The following is a 17,839-nucleotide window of genomic DNA, read 5'->3' as shown; positions in this document are numbered from 1 at the left end:
CTTGGAGGTATACCATATTATGTTTTAAAATTATCAGTTTGGTCCAACATTTTTCATTATCAACTCTCAGTCTTTGAAAGCTGCTTTGTTGTAAAAAGCAGAGTGCATGCAGGACAGGAATACAATAGTCTCAAAATTGAAAGTGTATGAAAAACTTTGAAAAACAAGGTTTTTCTCAATTGTTCTCTTTAACCACCCTTGATCCAACACATCCACTAATTGTTTCACAGGCTTCCCAGTTCTCACACCCAGGAAGAGTCTAATTTATCCTTTTCATTCATTTTGTTGTTTGCTCTGCAACTCCCTGTTCTGTCTTCCCTCCTAATTATTAACTGCTGCAAATTCAAGCTTCTCCCTACTGTAAATTTTGAAGAACCTCTTGCTTGACTCTGAAATTATAAGTTAAGTCACAGAGGTATCCTATTTTCCTTTTGATCCACAGGAATGCTTGTCATCCAAGACTATTATTATTGCTGATATCATAGGTATCCGCCAGCACTTCTAAGGATTTTAATCTTTTACTATTAACTCTGATGTCTGCTTCTCAGTCAGGACGCAACGGCATGAACTGCTCATTAGTTTGAGTTATTGCGATCAAACTTTATATCCTGTCTGCATTTTCTCACCATCTGCTTTTGAAGTGGCAGATAGGCTGTTAATCAGACCCACCATGCTTCAGCGCCTGTGAAGTGTACTGGCTCTTTGAAAAGTGACTTCAGGTGGTTCTTCATTTACTGTTTCAAGCAACTGCTGCCCACACTTACAGGCAGACAGAGCTTTCCTAGCTGCCAGTCCTGGGAATGTGTCCACAGCTTTCCTTTCCGGGCGCCAATGCCCAATAGGAAGACCCAAATTTTGATACACAAAACAGGGTTCTCCTTTAAGGACAGCTACCAATTGATCTTTTGGTTTGTGCACTATAAGCACACAAAACTTAGAATGCAATTTTGTCAATTCCAAAGGGAGGAGCAGTATCCAGCTTCCTCTTTCAGAGCTATTTTTATTCTGCAGGGCTAACAACCAAGAAAACCAGTAAAAATTACTTCAGCTTATCAAGTGAAATTAGCCAAAATGAACCTAAGCATCTTAACTGCTGTGTAAGAAGGTACCTTTCATGCAGTCATTTCAGAGGAGAATCACTTTATAACTTTGCTGTACTTTGTATTCATTGAGCCTGTGGTAATACATGTGACAGTACCTCTGTGAGCTTTGGGGCCCTAAAATCTGACCTTCGATATCAATTTGTCTGTCTGTCCAATGACTGAAATGTTTCCCTTGTGAGTACTTCACAGTCCTTATCATAGTAACATTATGCAAATCTTTTGAGTCAGGAAAGTGCAATTGTAATGGAAATAATTTTTTTTATGGAAAACTCTTTAGATGTTCTACACTGAAGGGAAAAACAGCACGACTTGGAAATTTATGCAAAAAAATTCATTCACTAACACTCCTTTCTCTTCCTAGAAAAGCACCTTTGTCTCACCCAAGTCTTCTAGAACAGAGGACAGCACACCCTAAGCCACCAGAAACACTTGTGAAGACCTCGACACCCTGGTCCGCCAGACCACGATGGCCGGGAGTCCCCTGCCCAGGGCTCCCCTACCCTCTGTCCTTACAAGCACTGAGATCACACAGGAGTTTGCATTTCAATCCTGCTTAGAATCGTGCAGGCTCCCGCAGACTCTGACAGCTTCAACTTCACCCTCCAGGTTTTTCAGTTTGAACACAAGCTCCAGAACACGACTCCTGCACATGATCTTCCTCCACCAACCTTTCCAGATGACATCGTTCCCAGAGCCCATTCATGTCCGGTTTTCGGCTGTTTGGAGGGCCTGGAAAGGCCCGGAGTGGCCTTGGGGCAGCCCGCGTATCAAAGGACGAGAAGAGGCTTCAGTTCTTCTTTCTATGTTTATTAATTGTTTATCTAAAAGATTTTCTTTCGGCCCGACAGAGGTCTGCTCAGCAGCCAGCCATGAGCACACTGTCTCGCCCTCCGGACAGTCACCTATCTTTATACCCAAAGTTACGTGTACAATATTTATCATTTTTCCCCAATACCTTTCCCCCTTATTGTCCGGTGCACTTTTAGTAATGACCAATCCCAAAGTGCCACCATCACCACAGAAGATGGAGGAGAAGAAGAAGAAGAAGAAGAAGGACAGGACACGCCCCAATTCCTCCATCTTACTTCTCTAAACTCCCCTGTACAGAAATCCTAAACCCTGTGTCTCACCCTCTAATTAACTAATCCCTTCACCATTCACCCCGGTGAAATCCTCCTATCCTCATACAGGTGTCGTCTCCTGTGTAGGATCAAAGTCCAGCCACCAGACACTTCTGGCAACATTCCAGGACTCCCGAGCCCCCCAAGGGTGGTCTTGGTGACTCGGCACCTCAGTCCTGAGGTGCTGAGATCCCACACATTCACAACACAACTCAGCCACAGGACACCCATAGGAACGGCTGGGGCAGACCAAAAACATCATGGGTAAAATATTTTCCCCAGTTTGTGTTAGATCTGTATCCTGACTCCTGCCTCACTGCACTGCTTTCTGTCAGAGATACCACAATCTCAACACACAGTTAAGCATTGTGCAGCAAGTATTTGTCATTTTGTATCTCCCTGGTATCTCCCATGTACTACTGCCTGAATATCCTAATGAGTGGGGTTTGTAATCCACCTATTTTTGTCTCTGTGAATATTTAATCAATCATTCACACAAAGAGGATAAGCTTCAAGGGGAAAAAAAAGTCATTAAAAAACAATTACCTCCAATTATCCAAAGCTGAATAACAAAAGCATTTGCCTAGGATATGCTGGCACATCTCTCTTTCAAACAGAGCATTTGACCTTGGGACACAGAAAGAGCAGTCTCCCTCTGCTCACAGTCCTTGGGAACGAGCCCTAGTCTGTTCCCGTGCCTACCTACAGCCACTGTGCCTGTCTGAAAGATCAAGGGAAAAACGGGTGAGCCAGGTTTAAACCTCTGCTAAAAAGCCATGAAAAGAATGAAGGTCCCTTGCAGAGATCTAAAAAACCAAGAACTCATGTAGGGTTCATGAAAATAAGAGAACAAATACAGGAGACAGACTTTATTTTTGTCCTTGCAGAGGGAAAGGTCACAGTACAAACTAAAGATTTAAAAGGCTTAAGAGAACCAGAATGAAAAGAGACATTACAAATGCACCAATTAGGGGAAAAGCTTCAGTTAGAACTTGTGCCTTGTCACTCATCAAAGGATCCAATTACGAGACCAAAACCAGGCTTTGTTAGTACTGCAATTCACAGAACTACCTGCTTCAAAGCACATTAAAGTGCAGCTGCAGCCTGAAAAGTGACTGTCACAGCTACGTGGGATGGCATGGAGCCTGCACCGAGCCTTGGAGGAAACAAAGACCCAACCTTCAGTCCCTAAGGAATGAACACAGGGACTTTCCTCGTTTCAACAAAGCCTCCCTGTATTGGAAGTACAGCCAGTGGCCCTGTCTTGGACTTCTGAGGAGTTCAGTGAGAGCCTGACTGTTTCAGGTCCTATTTGAAAGCAGAGGTGGGCCTGGAAGAGACAGGACAGTCCGTGTGGAAACCATTTTTGTGGGTTGCAAGAGACAGAGGGGCTTCTGTCCACCCAAAATATTCCACTGCCTTTCCCATTGACTAAACCTCTGGAGCACAACTGGTTTGGGTTTGGCGGGCATTTCTGAGGCAGGGAATGGCTCAAAGACAAAACACACCCCACACTGCTGGGAGCCCCAGTGCTGTGCGTGGGAAGCAGGCATACTTCACCCTGAGAATTCCGTCCTACCCGCTGTGCGAGTAAATTAATTAACTTTAAAGGCTTCCAGGATGAAAGGACATAGTCTCAAGATGTGCCAGGGGAAGTTTAGGTTGGGAGACTTTAGGTTGGAGGAATTACTTCACCAAAAGGGTGTTTAGACATTGGAATAGCCTGCATAGGGAGGTGGTGGAGCCACCATCCCTGGATGTGTTTAAAGAACACTGGATGTGGCACACAGTGCCATGGTCTATTGCCATGGTGGTGTTCAGTCACAGGATGGACTCGGAGGTCTTTCCCAACACGACTGACTCCGTGTCTCCACCCGCAGCCGGAGGGGCACACACGGGCGCGGCCCTCACGCACAACATGGACCCCCCGCTGCCATTTTGCGCGCGCCGCTCCCCACGTGCCCCGGCCACGGGGGACGGCCCCGCCCGCGCCCTGACGTCACGCAAAGCGCATGCGCCGAGCGGAGGCGGGAGGGGGCGCCACCGCCCCAGGCCGCGGGGCGGGTCAGCCGGAAGCCGCCGAGCCCCGCGCAGGAAGTTGGCCCGCGCGCACGCAGCGACCAGCAGCCCCTGGCTGCGGCCGCCCGCGCGGCCCTTTGTGACTCATGTGACTGACGCGCGCTGCGCTGACCAATGGCAGCGGCTCCTCCCTTGCCCACCTGGCCCCGCCTCCCCTGGCGTATCACGGCCAATCGTGAGGGCAAGTTCGCCTCCGTCGCCATCTCTTCCCTGATGGATGGGTGCGAAACCCAATGAGATCGCTAGCCCCGCCCCCGCTCCCCGCCAATGGGGGCCGCGCAATGCGGCGCTCGCGGGCCGGGGGCAGCCGGGGAGGGCCCGGCCGGACGCCCCCGCCCCGCGGAGTCGCCGCGGGCGCCGCTGGCCGCCCTCCTGTGCCGGGGGCAGCCGCTCCGCCCTCCCCCCGCCTCCGTGACGGGCTCCGGCCGCCCCCGGCCCCGGGCAGCCCCACCGCCCGCCACACGTTCCCTGGCTGGATGCGACACGGGGCGGGGAGGAGCCGCCCGGCCGCTGCGTGCGGGGGCTCTGCGCGCTCTTAAGGTGGCCCGAGAGCCCAGTGGGAGCGGGACTGGGATAGCCGGGGGTGTCCCCGTGGGGCGGAGGAGGGCGCGGAGGCGGGAGCTGCCTGGTGTGAGGGCGGCTGCTGGGGAATGCCCGCTCGGCCGTCAGGGTGAGGGAAGCGGGTGGAGGTTTGTACCGGGAGATAAGGGCCTGTCACATGAGGATTCCCGCTGCAGAGACGGGGAGCGGCAGCTGGAGACAGTCTGTGCCTTCCTGTGTGTCCGAGGCTGGGCCAGCAAACACGTCCCTCGATGACTGTCCAACCTTTGAAACTGTGGAGCTCCCGGCAGGTTTCGGTTGGCTCTGGTGGAGATATCAGGTACACTGGCTTTTTTGTAGTTAGAATCCTAAACGTGTAATTGAAGGGCTGAGTTTTAAACCACCAGTTTTGGCTTCTTGATTTTGCAAGATGCATCATTACACGCATAGGTATGTAATTTACATAGAGCACACCAAGAAATTATTCGAGATACACAAGGTGAGTAACCAATAAATTTTTACATATGTATGTACAGAATCACAGAATCTGTGAGGTGGCAAAAGACCTCTGAGAAAATCAAATCGAACCTTTGACTGAACACCACCATAGCAACTAGACCATGGCACTGAGTGCCACATCCAGTCTTTACTTAAAGACTTCCAAGGACATAGGTTGCACCACCTCCCTGCCAGCCCATTCCAATGTCTAATCACCATTTTCTGTGAAGAAATTCCTCGTGAAGTCCAACCTAAACCACCCCTGACACAGCCTGTGGCTATGTCCTCCTGTCCTGTCTCTTGATAGCTGGGAGAAGAGGCTGACCCCCACCTGGCTGCCCCCTCCTTTCAGGTGGTTGTAGAGTGAGAGGGCTACCTCTGAGCCTCTTCTACAGGCTAAACAACCCCATTCCTTCAGTCATTCTTGTACTTGTGTGCAAGTACATAAACAAAGGTTTTCCCAGCTAAGAGCTTTTTAAAAAAACCCAAGCCAAACACCTAACCCTGCCCAGGGAGAAAAACATGTTAGGATACCTGCACGTTACATAGGATGGCTGAGATGCCTGTTTGTTACTAGTTGCAAATGGAAGGAACAGTCCTTGAGCCAGGATGTGGAAGAGAATTCCTTCCCAAATACTGAGACTTTCAGTGTCCCAACTGCCAAAAACCAAAGCCACCTCCTACACCTTCCTGGATGTGAGAAGCCCCAACTGCCCGCTATCCATCTGTCAAAATTTATAGATCTCCTTAGACAAATATTAACAATTCAGTCATGCGCAAAGCCTGCGGCATATTGAAAAAATTGGGAGAAGGATAAAATACAGTGAATGTAATGTAAAAATAAGCTACGTGGTGACTGGTTTACTCTTTTTCCCTGTGTCTCCATCTGCTCTCCTCTGCCTTCTATTTAGCTGTGAAAGGCTTTGGGATGTGTCTTTGTTCTCTGAATGCTGAATATGATGATGGATGACAATACATTTATCTCTGTGCATTTCTGCCACACTGATCCTTTGCCCTGCCTCCCTAGGGCACTTTTTGTGTTGGATGGTAATTTTTACATTTACATTCTTACAAGCAGTGGAACAAGTTAGTTACATCCTACCTTTTAATTGTCTATAAAAAGCAGGCAGTACTTCACATATTCATTCGAGGAGAGGATCCTGAAAACCAAAAGGAAAAATAAGTAGGGAACACACATCGGATGCCTGGCACACGTCGAGTCCAACCACAGCTTTTTAACACCTCTGCATTTGGCTACAGATCAAACAACTTGCAGATACCACCCGTCTGCCTCGCAGCACAAGGATGCTCCTGCCTTGTCTCTCAGTAAAGAGTAGTCTGAGCACTGTGTGGACACAAATCCTAGCTAGAGGGGAACTGGGGAACATGGACTAGGAGTAGCAGACACACCCAAAGACCACCTAGCCCAAAGAGAAGTCAGAGGCAGAAGAGGGGAGCTGAAGCTAGGCTGTTCTCGCAGGACTTGAGTGAGCCTGGGAGAAATGACAATAGGACAGAGCTCTGCTGTGGGAAAGAGATGGTTGTTGGCTCTTGGTAATGATCAAGAACACCATAATTGGGATCTGTAGTGAGATAATGCAAATAGTATGGGGAAAAAGGCAGGAAACCCTTCTTGACAGGACAGGTAGTAGCATAGGGAGGGAAGTTGTGACTAGAGCTGCTGGCATAGGTGCAGAAGAAGGGGATAGTGTGGGAGAATCCTGAGAGGATGGAGGATGATGACTTGACTTCCTGAAATGAAGGCGTGGAACTATGGCTCAGGTTTTGACCTGTTGAAGGAATGCAAGGAGTCATTGCAGGTGCAGTGGTAAATTCAGCTCTGCAAAAGCAGCAAGTCTTAAAACACCCCTTCTACTATCTCAATTTCCATATTACAGTTTCCAGAAGTGAAAAAAATGATTTTCTCAGAAAGTGCCGTTTCCTCCCAGTATATGTGCTGTCCTCTACTTCAAGCCTTACAGCAGTGCTACCATTTGGAAGGATTCAGATGTGAAACCACACACAAAAAGATGAGATGATGAAATACGGGGTGACTTTCAGATAACTGGGATAGGGGCCCCAGGGGGGGCTGTTTCAGTCATGCTTTTCAGATTGACACATCAAAATGATCTGTCTATGACACTGTCTGCAGGTGTATGGGACACCAGGCAGCACCTGCTCCTCCTCAGACACACATTTTAGAGTATTGGCTTTATTTGGCTGCTTTACTGCACAGTCCCCTTTAATGTTCTAATGAACTACTGCCTTGGTCTGCATCCATGAGACACATCAACAGGAGACTCCTAGTTTTTGGCCTGCTGGGTCAGAGTGGGACAGCACTGAGTGTAATTCACAGTCACAGAATGAGTTCGGTTGAAGTGACCACAGTAGGTCATCTGGTCCATCCTCCTCGTTTTAACAGGGTCTTTCCAGAGCCCATTGTGTGTGATTGTGTTCTGATGGTTCTTGAGTCTCTCCTATGAGGGAGACTCCACAGCCTCTCTGGGCAGTTTTTTCCAGTGGACAGTCTGTACAGTGCCGTTTTCCTGCACAGTGAAGTTCTTCCCCATCTTTAGGTGGAACTTCCCGTACATCAGCTTCTGCCTCTTCATCCTAGTGGTTGGCACCACTGAGAAAAGCCTTCTTGCATCTTCTTGGACCCCCACTTTACATATTTATACACATTAATGAGGTCAATTAATGGGGTTTCCTATATGGTTCTAGCTGGCGTTAACACACAGGAGAGATAGCAAAGAGACTTTTAACAGGATTGTGGTAGAAACACCTTTTAAGATCTGGTGGTGTCTCTGCAATAGCTTGTGGGCACACACAATGTTTGAGGGAAGACTACCAGAGACGGAGAGCTGCATTGTTTCGGGGTGGGAGTTGACTCGGAGCACTCAGGGCTGAAGCAGGGCACCACCGCTGCACGGGCGCTGTGAGCAGCGCGGGTGGGCAGACCCCGGCCCGGGGTGGCCATTTGTGAGCCCCCGTGCCGGGGCTGTGACCGGCTGTCGCAGGGGTGCCCCCGCAGCCGCTGCCCCTGCCCCTGCCGCGGCTTGGGGGCGAGGGCCCCACGGCCATCTCCGAGGTGAATCGAGCCCCGAGCGGAGGACGGTCCCGGCGGGCGGGCAGCTCCTCCCCTCTGCCTAGCAGAGCGGGCGGGCAGCCCCTGCTCCCCCGGCCCGGCGCCTCCTTAACCCGGGGAGGCGGGGGCGGCCGCGGCCGGGGGAGCCGGGGGAGGCGGAGCGGCGGCCGGGGAGGAGCCGGGGCCTGCAGTGGAGCCGCAGCCCGGAGCAGCAGCCGCGGGAGCGGCGGGGCCTGGAGAGAGTCAGCGCCGCCCGGGCCGGGTCCCCCGCACCGGAGCCCGGGGAGACCCCGGGGACGAAGCCGCGGCCCGGCGGAAGGCGGCGGAGGCGCCGCGCAGGCCCGTGAGCCGCCGCGGCCTCCCGTGGTAGCCGAGCCCGGGCAGGAGGAGCTGGGGCCTGGGGGGAAGCCAGGGACAGCGGCCGGGGTGGGGGGACACCCCCGTAGCCTGCCGGGGTGGGGGAGAGAGCCTGCCCGCCGCCCCCCGCCCCGTCCGCAGCCCCGTTAGGCAGCCCCGCGCCCGGTGTGGGGACACCCCGGCGCCCCCCCCTGCCAGGCCCCTTCCCCGCAGCTGGTGAGGGAGCTTAACACTTGCCCCCTTCCCCACTAACCAGCCGAGGGTGTGCGCAGGCCCCCGGCAGCCAGCCCTAGTAACTATCTGGAAGCAGGTCTGCTCTTTCTCGCTGTGGAACAGAGCTTTCTGGAGCTCCTTCGATACTTGTTACAGGGAGACTTGTTCCTCAGACCCCAGTTCCTGAGGATTGCGAGAATAACCTTTACTGCCGACTCCCTCCTGCTGCTGAGAAAAGTCTTCGCTCAAGCAGAGCAGATAGCCCTTCCCCAGATCAGGTAGTAGTGAGTGTCTTTACAGAGGAAATCCTGTATGCCCAGGAGAGGCAGTTCCCAAGACAGAAATAAGTAGGAGCTCCAGATACTTACCTAGTAATTTTAATTATTTACATCTGCTCGGCAGGTGATAGGGCAAAACAAGGGAGAGAAAGCAGAGAGAGATTTAGCTAGTCTTTCCTTTTCCAGTTGCTGTTAACTGGAGATAAAGGTAATTTCCAATACTGATTTCATCTTCCTTCATCCCAAGGAAGATCCCTCATCCCCTAATCCCAAGAGGGTTTTCTTCAAATACCCCGTGCAAGGAGAGAGGACACACCTCCTAGTTATAGGGAGAGGAAAAGGCAGATTTCACTGATAATATCCACCGAGATAGCAAGAATTGTTTTAGAGAAAGAGATTTTTTTTTTCCCTTACGGGCAAGGTGTACCTAGAGAAAAGAGATTTCTAGGTAGGCAGATTGGGGAAATTGATTTCTGAAATAATCTGACCATCAGTGAAAAAGCTGTTTCCCGGGGAACACCCCTTTAGTAGTTAGCTGCCAAAAGGGAGAGAGGATCTCCATCCCGGGATAAAACCAGCAGTTTTAGGGGACTGACAATCCCCTAGCAGATTGTTTTAATACTCAAGATCCTGATTTCATCCACAATCCTTTCGTCCTCGAAATATTTTTTGAAGAAGCCCTTGGAATAGCTGACAGCAACGGTCTGAGTATGGGTCTCAGAGAAGGAGTGTGAAGGGCAGCACCCCAACAACCAGCACTGAAGATAATCCACCTCCCTCCAGAAAATCTTCCAGACAGAGTGAGTGACCACGTTTTATCACCTCTCTATTCCTAGCTGTCTTCTCTCGCCTTCTGTCCTTGTTTTCTGTGTCTTTTCTTCTCTCATGGTATCTGCATGCTTTTAATCTTTTAGCTCTTTCTGTTTCTGGACCTCTCCCCACCTTCTTTTTCTGTGTGTCTTTCTCAGTCTCATTCATTTAGCTGCCTTGTGGAGCTAAATGAATTGACCTGATTCTTTCCCTCACTATTTAGCTTATGGGAGACCTTAGCCTGATATAATTGTAAGAAGCCTCTCTGCCCTTTCCCTTTTACTTTCTTTCCCTGGTTTATTCATCCTAGACTCAGCCTTAATTATCACTGGTGTGAATTAATTTCTGTTATTTAGGGGTCATTGATAATAGTGGCCAAAAGGAGCTTTGAGGAGACAGGAGCAGTGATTTGTAGTGCCGGTGTCCTAGGATGCAGCCGTGGGGTGGAGTGTCAGTTCTCCATGTGGGTCCTACTATGCTTGTAACTGTGGGAATAAAATCACTGTGCAGTGCAGACCTCGCTGTGCTTGGGGTCTGAACCTACACATCCCCATGCAAATACCCTGAGATGTGTGTCCTAATGTACCTGAGGGACTGTGGGTGAATTCTGGAAAGAGTGCCCTTGGGAGTGGGTCCTGTGGTGCTCAGGGGCCTGGGAATGAAAGCTGTGACAGTGCTGGTGGAACCTGCTCTGAAAGCCAAAAGAAGCCGTTCGGTTGCCACCAGTCTTCATCTGTGTTTTGTGCTGCATTCAGGAGCTAGGAATGTGAATCCTAGTGCTGGTGCTGCGTGAGCCAAGCTGCTGCTTTTTGTAAATGAGGCAGTTAATTCCCAGCCACAAATGAGTATTCTGACACCAGCGTAGTGATTTCCTGAGGAATCAAGTCTGAGGGAGATGTTGTCTCAAATAAAGCCAAAGCAGGCTCCAGGAGCAGAAGAATCTTGGATGTCTCACATGAGGTATTACTGTTTCTAGTGAGATAGCAGTGAGGAAATCCAAGATCAAACGGCCAGGGCAGGGAGCCCTTTTGGAGAGCAATGGTTAAACAGGGAGTCCCTGGAGAAGGAACTCCTTGGTGTAATGTGCTTGCAAGATCAGACAAAAGATGCCAAAGTGATTCCCCATTTTGGCAGAGAATTTTGTCAGTTATCCATGGCTTCAGAAGGTGACTCTTTCTAAGGGAGGGCTGAACCACCAAGCCTACATATGTTCTGGGGGTACTGTTAGATGCCCTCCTACCTGTTGCCCTACAGTTATGCAATCAGCCTGTTTTGAGTAGAGCTGTGTTATCTAGCACAAGGGAAGAGATAACTGAGGCATTTTGGCCTTTGTACATTCAAGGGGATAAACTGACTTTTCGTGCTCGTGAGGTTAATTTACCTCACGCTGCCCCCTTCCTCACAGTCATGACTTGACATTTTTCAAGTGCTTTTGCCTCTGATGGATGCCAGGGCACTTTACAGAATATATACACCAGACTTCACAAATTCTGCTCTTCCACAATAATTACCTTTCTGCACATGAAACATTTTTTTTCTTCCATTAATGATAAAGATTCTGTATTTGCTGCCTGAGCTTTAAATGTTCTTTACAGACACAAAAGACTGGAAGTGGTATGCTATAGACTAATGGTAATTTATTTGTTAATTGCTGACAAGGCATTCAGTACTGACTTGGACACCAAATTAAGATAATCTCTGCTCAAAAGATCTCATAATCTAAAACACAGCTACACAAAAGCTGAGACATACTCATAAATTTTAGGGAATAATTTTTCGTGAGCACAGCTTTTCAAAATGATCATGGTATTCACATCAAATGTTTATCACAGGTGAAAATGCAGCTTCCTCTGAGATGGAATACTGCAGCTGCTCTGCACCATTTATTTTATACAAAAGTATCTATGCAAGAAAAAGGGAGAGTATTATTTATCTTCATGAAAGTGCAGGGTACTTTACAGACACGCTTAAATGGAAGTGTTATGTCTATAAGAGTTTACATTAAGAATGTTAAACCTGACCACCTAAAATTAGACTTTAAAAACCACATTAATGTACCTTCGTAAGTAACCTAATTCTTGTAGATGCCTAGGAACATAGAGTTGGCTTCAACATAAGCAATGAAGTCTTCTGCATTTGGGGAAAAAGACACTTAGTTGTGTGTATATGGGTTTGTAAATTTAAATCTGGACTTTCATGCTTCCAAAAGTTGACTTTATAAGTTGAAGCAGTCCAAGTGTCCTGTGGGCACTCAGCTCCCCTCTGAGAACTGACAGTGGCATTTCTCAGGTCAAGCCCTTAAGCAAAATGAAACGAGACGGTCTAAAGAGTTATGGGAAAAGGATTATGTTACTGAAAGATCATGAGGTTGTAATACTGTTTTAGTCTGTGTTCTATAACTTTTTGGGTTTTATCTTGAAGTGTGGCTTTGTAGGCAAGTTTCTAGGATAGAATAAGGAGTCCAAAAAGTTGGAATAAAAGAAGGAAGCAGTTTGAGGAGTTGGTATCTAAGCTTTCAGTCCAAGAGAGGGTTGTGACTACTATAGTCCTTCTGGTTTGGGTTTTTTTGCTGAGTTTTTTTCCCCCTCTAAAAATACAGCGGAATGTTGGTGTCTCTGAAGAAATTTATTCTTACCACAGAGGTACAGGTTACAGGTTACCACCTCTTTCCCTAAACTTCGGCTGACCTTCATGTAGTGGGAGATTCCATCTTCATCCCGGTTTGGATCTTTGGCCCTTTTCTTCAAATGTCAGAAAGGAGGAGTGGTTAATGGCAACTGTGATATGGACAGCTGTCCCTCAAGAGCAGGACTGAGCTGATTATCTCATTTTACACAGCTGTCAGACAGGAATTGGATCTCAGTTATTAGCAACCAGAAAATGAAAAATGCTTCTGGACTCATTTTTCCATTTGCTTCTCCCAGTCTTGGGTAGAAGAGTAACCAGTGATTTTCATGCAGAACCTTCTATGTTTTTGTAACCAGTGATTTTCATGCAGAACCTTCTATCTTTTTGTAGCACTCCATTTGCAGAATCTGTTTCTGAGCGACGCTTCAGAACTGAAACTTTGAAGGATACTGTTTTTGGTCTGGGAGGTGAATTAGAGAAGATGAGGGGCCCCTTGATTGATGGGCAGCCTAATGTGATAGCTGGCATGTTTGAACTCTCCAGTTGTGTTAACTCTGAAGCCTAAAGAAAAGCCTTTAATTTGCTGTATTGTTGGCAGTTGCACATGTTATTTTAGCAAGAATATCCAGTTGATGTGTTCAACCTCCAAATGCTTATTGCCTTTGTAGGAGGCAGTATTGCTACTTGTTATCTGTTTTGCTGGTTTTGTTTCCTTCTTCCTTCTAAGGGATATATGATGAACATCAAAATCTATAACATATTTCTGCCCTGAACTCACGTTTTTCACTTTTTAAAGGCTGTCTGTGTGTGTGTATTACTGAGAGAGAGCAAGCATGCAGCAGTATGTTTTCGCAATTAATTAATTGCAAATTTTCATCTTAAGTTTGAAGTGCAAATGCAAAATACTGTGAATGTTTCAAAATTTGGAGATCTCACAGCCAACTTTAAGACCAAAATAATGCTATACCCTGTGATGCTTTGCCAAGATTTGGACTAGATTGTTGTTTTAGCCATCTGTTTTGACCTGACCAGGCTTCCTACTATGAACCTGATACTTCCTTAGGTGGGCAGCACAGATCTAAAGGTAGCCAGCAGAGGTTTTGGTAGTGCCTGACCTTTCCTGAATACCTGGGCTCTATAGCATCATGTGGCACTCATGTTCCTCTCCTGCACCTTTAAGGCCCAGCATGTTTCCAGCCTGCCTGCTTCTTGATTCTCATTTCCTCCTACACCCACTCCTCCTCTCAGTTGTTCCTGCTCCTTGCATCTCTTCTCTCTTTTGGTCCCTTTGGCATTCTGTCCTATGGTCCTAGAAGCCTAAATGCTGCTTTTCTCTTCATCAAGGAAGCATCCCACATCTTCTCACTAAGATTCTTCCCTGGCAGGAGTCTTTTACTGCATCTCACAGGCTCTGGTCTTACTTCTACACCTGCCTTTTGACTTGTTCCTGGTTGCCTTTTGTTGGATTATATGCCTGTGGACATGTAGGACTTTTTGTCTGAGGTTGTCTCAAGAAACTTCTTTTTTTATTCGCTGAAAATAAGCAGTTCTGCTTGCCTGGGGAATGGCACTTGGTCTCCATAGTCCAACTCAATTTCATTCTCCCACCCTCTCTTCTCTTCTGGCCCCTCTCCTTCCTCAGGAATTGCTGCATTTTGGTTAGTTAGAATAAAACCCCCTTCTATTACATTCTCTGGTTCCCTCTAGCAGTTGAGGATCTTGGTTTTCAGAGCTGGGCTGAGCATTCTGTGTAAGGCCCAGTACCTCATTCCTCATCTTTCTGAGCTGGTCAGTTTATTTGATGTGAAATCAAGAACCAAGGGAATGTGTGTTCTTTTTTTGGCCTTTTTTATGTATAAGAGAGACTGAGTAATGAGGGACAGGGTGCGATGATGAGTGAGAGCTTTTATACCTCGAGGAAAAAAATATTTGCTTTTTTGTTTTTTACCATTAGCAATTCAAATTTTGTTTATGCTCTCTGCTCTGTGAAGACTGTGGCTGATTATAGCAGAAATCTGTAATTACTGTTAAAAGTTCAAATCTGAATAATTGAGAAAGAATCTGAACACTTTGTGGTCACAAATTAAAAGAGCAAAGTTCCTGAATTCTCAGTTTCCCCTAAAAAAACTATTGTGAAGTAAAACCAAGACAAATTCTCCCTCCCCATCAGGAACTTGCAGAGAAAAATAAACAAGCTGGTAAAATAGTTATATCTGAAATTCTTTTTATCTCTACCTGAAGAAAGTAGTCAAGGTTTGACTGTAGAGAACTGGTCTGGGTTTTGGGAGAGCAACGTTCTCTGCAAAGTTCTGCTGTTCCTTTGCTGGCTGACCTTGGGCTGCATGCTTCTCCATGCATGGCTTCCCATTTATCCTGGAATAGGTTATTGATTCTTTATAAGGGTTCCAAAGTATAAGGATGAAAACCACTTTCTAATGGCTTTCTGCTCTTGCTGCTGATTGCCTTAATTACAATGTGATATTGAACTTAAAACCTCTATTTGCCCTTTTTTTTGGCATTGGGAAACAGTAGAAGCCCCAATGCTTTTTTGTTTCATTGAAGGACCAGTCACTCCAAAATTGAAGGATTCTGTATGATTGTGTGCAGTCTAGAACTGTTTTATAAGGTGACTTCAGTGTAGATATTCTCACTCCCTTGAAGCTCCTCCTGAGATCTCTAATGACCTTTTCTTGGCCAAGTCTCAGGGTCTCTATTCCATCTTCATCCTTCTTGGCTTCCCTGCTGTTTTTGACACTTGATCATGCCCAGTCTTGAAATCTTGTCCTCCCTTGACTTTTGTGACAGTATTTTCCTGGTTTCCCTCCTGACTATTCCAGTCATTCATTCAGTAGCTTCTGCACTAAGCTGTTTACTTCCCTCCATATTTTTTTTTCACAACTTAGACACAATGACCCACTTCTAGTATCCTCTCTTTGCTTTTCTTTACCTCCTTCATGCCAGGGATATTAAATGATGCAGCCTTGCATACTACCTTAACATATTTTTTAATTAATTGCTGCAAGTTTAAGACCCCTGAGGCCAGTGTGGAACTTGAGAAAGCTCCTTTGAGATTTCCCTTTGTTTCCTGCTTTCCTCTGCTGCAAGCTTCTACAGTTGGGCCTCTATAACATGTTCTTGCTTTGAACATACAGTGTAGGACTCATATTCCTGTTCTTGGCTTGAATCTTTTGCTGCTTCTTTGAGTCTCTTTGGGAACCCTTGTGCTTCCTCCTTCATTTCCCATCTCTTTTAGTGTGAGCTGTTCTTGCTGGCCTCTGAGAACCGTGTTACCTTCTCGTCTTGTTAGCATCACAATTGCTGAGGCTGTCCTCCTGGCATGTTTTCTCAACACGTTGCCATCTCCTCCTTGACAAGCCTGTGCTTTGGCTATCATCCACCACATAAGCTTCCAGCTTGTTGTGCTCACTCTAAGGGGCCTTCACATTTCTGTTTCTCCCCTATCTGTTGCTGTCCCTTACTGCATTGTCCTTTGCTGTCTCAGCAACACAAGCATGACATTGTGCTTTTCCATTTTTTGCATGAACATCTCTTTGCATTCTTCCTCAGCTGACTCATACCTTGATACAAGCAGGAATATTGCCAGCCAATAGAGGCCAGACATACTGGAAAGTACTTATTTCATAGAACCCTAGAATCATTAAGTTGGAAAAGGCCTCTAAGATCATTGGGTCCCACTGTTAATTGCATATTTGCAATTAGCAGTTTTCAGATATGCAAATAGCCATTATTTGCATTTTTAAAAATTATTCAAAGGTCTAACTGATACTCAAATGTACTCGTTTTACTGTATGTACCCCACTCTCCCTGGCTCCTTTTGTGAAGAAGCATGATTGCAAAAGGAATAAAGAGCAAAAAAATAAAGACTGTTATAAACAAAGACACAACATCTTGAAGACTGGAATGTTCAAGGTTAGAGCAGAATAATATTTACTTGCAGCTGCAAGGTGACAACTGTGGCAAGCATGTGTGTAGAAGAAAGGGACTTCTTTCAGTGTCTGTAAGGAGATGAACAGAAGATTTAGTTTCCAGATGATACACAAAATGGAGCATTTAGTGAGTAGGATGCCAAGCAACAGTACTAGTGTTTTAAGTAAAAAGAAACCATTAATTGTGTGTCTTCTGTGGTAGTGTGGTTCTGAATCCTCTTTAATTTCAAGAGTGGTACAAATCTTCGAGTTGTGAGCCAGGCAGGGATTGTCAGGTGTTTTGTCTCCTGGAAGAGAGTTCTGTCAGTTTGAGAATAACAGCTAACAGAATAGTAAAAAGGAATTATGTTAAAACAGTGGTTGAGACTTAATTTATGAGCCTCACACAGTATTATTTGATTCTTCTGATCATTCTCCAACCTCAATTTCAGCTGTGCTTTGCTCTCAAACTCCTTTTTAACAGGCTCTCTGCAGTGCTTTGGTAATCTCAACCCTGGGAGCATGTGCTCTGTGTACATTTGGGGCACGTGGCATTCAACTAATCTGCACTTGATACTGATTTCCTTTTTTCCTATGAATTCAGTACAGAGTTCTTGCTACTGCTTGATACCCGTTTCCACGAGTGGGTTGTGGTTTGTTTCAGCAACTGTTGCAGAGTTCATATTGACTATTTTGTTTTCAGTGGTTCAGCCTTTGGTGAACAAGTTCTGACCACTTGCAGTCAGATTTTCATTTTCCCTGTGTGTGGCTGATGTTCCTTTCTCTACCATAGAAGCCTTTCACTATTGCTGTCATTAAAGTGCAAGGGTAACAGTAATTTTTCACTGAGAGACCCATTTTTTAATGTGAATAAGAATACAGTTTTCATTTATAAGCATGTTACATTCTTTTAACCTGTGTCTCTGTATATGTCTGCAATGCTGTGCAGATCTTCTGAGCAAGATAGTGCACATGCTGATCTACTTCTGATGTTGTCTCTAATTTCAGAAACAATCTGGGTATTAAATCAGTGTTTACATATCCTCTGCTGCAGGTTTGTTACTGGATGTGATTCTGATAGGCAGGTGAAATTGAAATCCTTCAGCTTGGGGCCTCTCAAAAGGCTGGGGGAAATACCTGCTCTTACCTACCATTTCTCTACCACAGACTTCCCAGTTTCCCAGGGAAAATTTCATTT

General features: G+C 46.6%; 1 protein-coding gene across 4 annotated transcripts in view; it reads left to right on the top strand.

The window, feature by feature from the left end:
• The first annotated feature begins 4,828 nt into the window (after positions 1 to 4,828).
• Positions 4,829 to 17,839, top strand: part of FOXJ2 (forkhead box J2) — a 31,162-nt gene continuing 18,151 nt past the window's right edge. Inside the window, exons 1-3 of one of the 4 annotated variants that reach the window (XM_074534950.1) lie at positions 4,829 to 4,843; positions 5,041 to 5,183; positions 9,953 to 10,077. The gene's annotated coding sequence lies outside the window, so the exon portion shown is untranslated. Of the gene's footprint in view, positions 4,844 to 4,923; positions 5,184 to 8,292; positions 10,078 to 17,839 lie in introns of those variants that run through there. The other 3 variants (XM_074534949.1, XM_074534952.1, XM_005493137.4) reach the window with 3 other exon arrangements.

This window comes from Zonotrichia albicollis, chromosome 2, assembly GCF_047830755.1.
Source record: "Zonotrichia albicollis isolate bZonAlb1 chromosome 2, bZonAlb1.hap1, whole genome shotgun sequence".
Lineage (NCBI taxonomy): Eukaryota > Metazoa > Chordata > Aves > Passeriformes > Passerellidae > Zonotrichia > Zonotrichia albicollis.
The sequence above is the reverse complement of the archived record's forward strand: the minus strand, read 5'-3'. Positions and strand labels throughout refer to the sequence as shown.